The sequence below is a fragment of the Nymphaea colorata genome, chromosome 10, assembly GCF_008831285.2.
Source record: "Nymphaea colorata isolate Beijing-Zhang1983 chromosome 10, ASM883128v2, whole genome shotgun sequence".
NCBI lineage: Eukaryota > Viridiplantae > Streptophyta > Magnoliopsida > Nymphaeales > Nymphaeaceae > Nymphaea > Nymphaea colorata.
Window position 1 is genome coordinate 10263454 of NC_045147.1, and position 5335 is coordinate 10268788.

Below are 5335 nucleotides of genomic sequence, written 5' to 3' on the forward strand. Positions count from 1 at the left end.
ATACAAGCATATAATGTTATTATTTGGTTTGTTACAAGAAAAAATCTTCCACCGTTGGGTATGAAAGAAAATCAAACAACATAACGAGACACTCGTTAGGGTTTCTAATTAAATGATTAAAAAGAAAACCATACATAATGACATGAGAATGCATTTTTAATGTGTATATATTCATGAATGTTTCCCCGGGTTGGACAAGTCTCAACCTTTGCTCTGACGTGACCTTCATCAGCTTCAGTAATTTGAAGTTGCAAGTGCTTTTTGAATGGACGAAAAAACGAAAATTGATATCAAGATAAAAATAAAGAATATCAAACCACACTCTCATTCCCATTATACATTCACATATAAATGGAAAACCAAGCAACTATGCACGAATAATATATAGACAATATTCATGGAAGGAAAAAAAGAGAGAGAGAAATGGAGAGGATGATGGAAAGAGAAAAGTTCAACTAGGAGAGAGGGCATGATCTAACTACGAAATGATATACCATCTCATCTTCTCATGCTCCTGGTGCACTTGAACATAGCCTTTTGTCTCTAAAAAAGAGGTTGGGTGCTCTCTCCTTTGGCCATGGAGAGATAAAGATGAGAGAAAAATGAAGAAAGAAACAATGCTATATTCAATAAAGAAAAAACATGATTTAATCATGAAATAAAAGATCATCTCATCTTTTCATGCTCCCGGTGCACTTGAGCATAGCCTCTTGTCTCTAAAAAGAGGTTGAAGGCTATCTCCTTTGGCCATGGAGAGATGAAGATGAGAAAAAAATGAAGAAAGAAACAATGCTATATTCAATAAAGAGAAAACATGTTTTAATAATGAAATGAAAGATCATCTCATCTTTCCATGCGGTCCGGTCCAAATCTGATTTGAACTGCGAGAATTCAGCCGTGCTCCCATTTGACTTGAGCATAACCTCTTGTCTCTAAAAAGAGGTTGAATGCTCTTTCCTTTGGCCACTGGGAGATGAAGATGACAGAAAAATAAAGAAAGAAACAATGCTATATTCAATAAATAGAAAACATGATTTAATCATAAAATTAAAGATCATCTCCTCTTTCCATGCTCCTATGTACTTAAGCATAGTCTCTTGTCTCTAAAAAGATGTTGAGTGCTATCTCATTTCGTCGTGGGGAGATGAAGATGGGAAGGAAAAAAAATAAGAGAGAAATGAAAGGGATGATGATTACATACCTCTAATGAGAAATGACTTAAGAAAATGAACAATAATGCTTGAAATGATCTTGGACTTACCTTGAGAGAATCTCCAAGAGAGTTGTAGCTTGCTCCAAGTTGGAGAGAAAGATAAGAAATTGAAAGAGGAAGATGGAGAGAGAGAGAGCTCAAGAGAAACTCTAAGTCTTAGAATACTCTACGGTTTCTCCCAAGAGCCACTCTTACCCAAGAGGGGGGATTGTGGGGTACTTATAAAGGATTTTGGAGCCAAAACCCACATTTTGAATTTTTTTGAATTTTACAACATTTTCATCCGAATTTCACATAATTTTGAATTATTTTGAAAAATGAATGGTTTGAAATGAGTATTTACAGGCCACTAGGCCTGTAAAAAGATTTTTAGAAGTGGGCTGGGTCTTTGCTCATCCAAAAAAACCAAAAACCGCCACCTAAAGGTCTATTTTTCGTCAAAAAGGAAGGGTGAAAGGAGAAGACGATAGCCCCGGACGCAATAACGCCGGGCGCTGTCGCGCGCGGGGCACCGTTGCCCGACCGCATGGTCAGGCGAAGAGAGCCGGTCGCGTGACCGTGTTGTCGTGCACGGTCTTGCTCGCGCACGCGCGATCGGGTGCGTCGCTCTTTTGTGCATGCGTGTGCGTGTTTCACGATGCGCGGTCGCGCGACTGTGTGTCACGTGACTGCGCGTCGCAGGACACGCTAAAACATAATAATTATTATTTTTTAAAAAAAATTTAAGAAAACGTAATTGAATAAATATGAAATAAAAATATTTTTTTAACATTCATTTTTAAAAAAGTTCTTTGTTTAAGAAAAATGGGCAGTCGACTCCATTTTGAGCGACTCCAAACTCGCTCCAAATTCTATTTTGGTTTAATTAGTTGTGGACTCGTTCGAGCATGCGACTTGGGTTTGAAACTCATTTTGACATGAGAAATGAGTTTTTTTTAAAACAAAGGGAAGGTCTTTTCACGCGCAATGCTCAAATTTTGTCGTTTTGAATGCGATTCGAATTTTGGATCTGAAATGTTCAATTTGGATCTATTTTGGATCTTCAAAAATTTTGAATAAATTTGGGGTGATTACAGATGCCCCTCTTTGTTGCTAAGCTAGTGTTAGCCGTGTTTAGTGACAAAGATAAACACCACAAATTTTTCAAACAAAATATGTGTAGAGTGATGTTTTAGGCTTAACCTCTCACCTGAATGGGTTGTCTGAGCTTTAATTGCAGGTTTCACCCCTTACCTGTATGGGTTTGCTGATTTCCAATTCAGATTTAACCCCTTAAATGGGTTGCCTTGACTTATATCACAAGTTGAACCCTTTAACTGTTTGGGTTGCTTTGGCTTGTAGCACAGGTTTAACTCATTTATCTGCATGGATTGCTTCAGCTAGTATTGCAGGTTTAACTCCTTGCTAGCATGGGTTGCCCTTATCTTGCAGGTTTAACTCTTTACCTGCACGGTTTGCTCTCAAGCCCTGAGCGATAATAATAATAATAAAAAAAACCTCAGTATAATTGTCATGTTTTATGATTGGGAAGAATCGACATTAAATAGTAGATGTGCAAACACAAATATTTGACATTGATTGGAAATGAATACAAGAGAATTAGACATAAAATTTCTTGAGGTGAAAAGCATTAACAGGATTGGCAAGTTCCACCCCATCAGCATCAATTAGTCAGTATGAATTGTGGGGCAAGGCTTCCTCAATGACATATGAGCCTTCCCAATTTGCGCAGGCCTTCCCAATTTGGTGCCCACTTGCCTCGTGGTCGTCTTCTGAGGTACACTGCAGATCATAGGACCATTAGGCCTGTAAAAACATTTTCAGAAGTGGGCTGGGCCTTTGCCCACTCAAAAAGACCAAAACCGCTCCCTAAAAGGCGGTTTTTCGTCAAAAAGGAGGGGGTGAAAGGGGAATACGATAGCGCTCGAACGCAACAGCATCGGGCGCTGTCGCACGCGGGCCACCGTTGCCCGACCGCACGGTCGGCCAACGAGAGCCGGTCGCGCGACCGTGCTGTCGCGCACGGTCGTGCTCGCACGGGCGCGTTGCGGGAACACGCGCGCATGCGCGTTTCAGTGCATCGCGGGATGCGCAAAAACGTAATTATTATTATTTAATTTTTTGGATAAAATTAAATAAAATTTATGAAAACGTAATGAAATAAGTATGAAATAAAAATATTTTTTTTTAACTTTCAGTTTTATTAAAAATATGTAAAAAAAAAAGCTCTTTGTTAAAGAAAAATGGGCGGTCGACTCCATTTTGAGCGACTCCGAACTCGTTCCAAATCTGATTTTGGTTTAATTCATTGCGGACTCGTTCGAGTGTGCGATTTGTGTTTAAAACTCATTTTGATTTGAGAAATGAGTTTTTTTAAAACAAAGGGAACGTCTTTGCTCGCGCGATGCTCAAATTTTGTCGTTTCGAACGCGATTCGAATTTTGGATCTGAAATGCTCGATTTGGATCTGAACTTAGATGTATTTCGGATCTTCAAATTTTTTTGAAAAAATTTAGGGTGATTACACATATTCATGTCAACTTTTGAAAAGCAAATCACATGTGCATAATACACTTTTTATGAAAAAACTACAAAAAATGAAGGATGTGGGCAGACCAGGCCTGGCAGGCCACTGTTTTTAGCCGTCTGGAGGCTGGTTCGGTCAGATTTCAGACAGTTTTATGAAATCTCACTTCGTCAATGGGTGTATCTGGAATTGTCGAATGTTTAAAAAAAAAAAAAATCTAAAATACAATCAAACTATGGAATTCATTAGGTCTGGAACCTCTTCCAGAGGTGGGAAAAAAAAGGCATGGATACTGTGTCTGACTTTTGGTATCAATCTCTGACATCTTTTTGCTGCCATTTTGTCGTCTGATCTACTACAATGTAGGGGTAGAGCAAAAAAAATTTCATGAGAAGGGCCAATTATAGTTTCAAAATTTTGATAGGGCTGAAATATCAATTTTCAAAAATTTTATATATGACAAGTGATTTTTTTTTTAAATTTACATGTTATTTTTTTTGGAGGGGAGCCCAGGGCCTGCCCGTACCCGCTTCTTCCGCTTCCTTAATGACCCTTGCAATTGAACAGAGAGAATCCACCTTCGCTTCGGCTGCAACGTCTCTAGGGCAATCCTCTTAAAAACCTCATATAGGTCACGGAGGTGGTGGCCGGTGTCGTGATATATATATATATATATATATATATATATATATAATCATCCATCATGATAAACTGGATGACTTTCATGAGTAACTAGATGATTCGGGATATCCAGCGTTATATAAGAAAATTGAAATGGGACACTACCTTTGTTGCCAAATGGGTATTTTTTTTTATTTTATGTTGTCAAAACCGTCATAAAAGGTGTATTCCATCATTAAATCTCTGGCCAAGCAATTGGTCATGGCAAACATTCAATGTAATGGTTTTTAGTAACACAAAATAAAAAATAACCATCTAGCTACATAGTTAGCCAATCAATTTCATTTGATAGGAGCATAACCCTTACATGCATGACTTCTAAGGAATCATCTTGCCACGACGGAAGGCTGAAATAAAATAAAAAATGAAAAGTTAAATAATGTTGGATGACTAAAATATCTTTATCTACTTTTTCTCCTTGATCTCGGTCTTCCATCTTAAAATCAGAATGACAACCAAGATGATTGATTATTAGTCATGCATGCACGAGGGTCACATACAAAACAAAAAATTTGAACCATTTCTCGATTTGCATATACCATTTTTGTGCAAAGGACAAGTTAATCTTCTCTATGTCGTTCCAATTTTATTGGATGTCTCCAAAGGATCAGAAAGTAATTCTAGAGAAAGTCATATGACAATTACTTTTTTTAGTTAACAACACTTTTTTGGAGTTGATGGTTTTTCTGGGCACACCAAGGCTCATATTTGAGAAACTATACATGTGTTTTATATATTTTAGTTAATTCTATTAATTCTATACATGCCAATGATATAGAATATTTACTTTTGCCCTTCTGCGATTTGAGTTTAGAACCGTAATTTGCACGTATGAAACTACCAACCAATAAGCTTTGGAAGGGCCATTTCTTTGGATTTATTTCTAGCTTGTTGAAACGAAAGATAAAAACTGG

General features: G+C 37.6%; 1 non-coding gene across 1 annotated transcript; it reads right to left on the reverse strand.

The window, feature by feature from the left end:
- Positions 1-4927: 4927 nt before the first annotated feature.
- Positions 4928-5030, reverse strand: LOC116263455 (U6 spliceosomal RNA). Its single transcript, XR_004174663.1, has one exon. It is a non-coding gene; the product is annotated as a U6 spliceosomal RNA (small nuclear RNA).
- Between the last annotated feature and the right edge of the window lie 305 nt (positions 5031-5335).